The sequence below is a fragment of the Octopus bimaculoides genome, chromosome 27 (genome assembly GCF_001194135.2).
Source record: "Octopus bimaculoides isolate UCB-OBI-ISO-001 chromosome 27, ASM119413v2, whole genome shotgun sequence".
In the NCBI taxonomy this organism is placed as follows: domain Eukaryota; kingdom Metazoa; phylum Mollusca; class Cephalopoda; order Octopoda; family Octopodidae; genus Octopus; species Octopus bimaculoides.
The window spans coordinates 18291201-18291990 of record NC_069007.1 but is presented as its reverse complement, the minus strand read 5'-3'; positions in this window follow the sequence as shown (position 1 = coordinate 18291990).

The window sequence follows — 790 nt, the reverse complement described above, 5'->3', positions numbered from 1 at the left end:
TATATATATATATATATATATATATATATATATATATATGTCCAGCCAAGAATTAATGCTACCTTAGAAACAAGTGAGGATTTGTGACAGGAAAAGCATCCAGTCATATAAAATCTGCCTCAACAAATTTTGTCTAACCCAAGCAAAGATGGAAAAGTAGACATTAAAATGATGATGATGATGATGAAGTGATAATGCAGATAATTACCAACAAAGGAATTGGCTTTGATTTCATCTCCAAACTTGGATTCTTTGGTCGTCGTATCTCCTCCATGGAAAGCAATAACTTTGGAATAGATGGTACCTGGAAATATAAAAAATTTACAGATGTGACTGGGAGATATAAAGACCCCAGTTGAACCGTCCATCCCATGCCAGCATGGAAAACAGACGTATAATGATGATGATGATGATGATGATGATGATGATATGAAGATTAGCCTGCGGTGCTATGTAAAAGGCACTTGTGCCAGTCCTTACACAAAAAGTACCCACTACACTCTTGGAGTGGTTGGCGTTAGGAAGGGCATCCAGCTGTAGAAACTCTGCCAAATCAGATTGGAGCCTGGTGTAGCCATCTGGTTCACCAGTCCTCAGTCAAATCGTCCAACCCATGCTAGCATGGAAAGCAGACGTTAAACGATGATGATGATGATGATCCAGCCATAGAAACCATGCCAAATCAGACTGGAGCCTGGCGCAGCCCTCCAGCTTGCTAGCTCTGGTCAAAACTTTCAACACACGTCAGCATATTAAATGCGCTGGTTCAATTCCACTCCTTTATTACTAG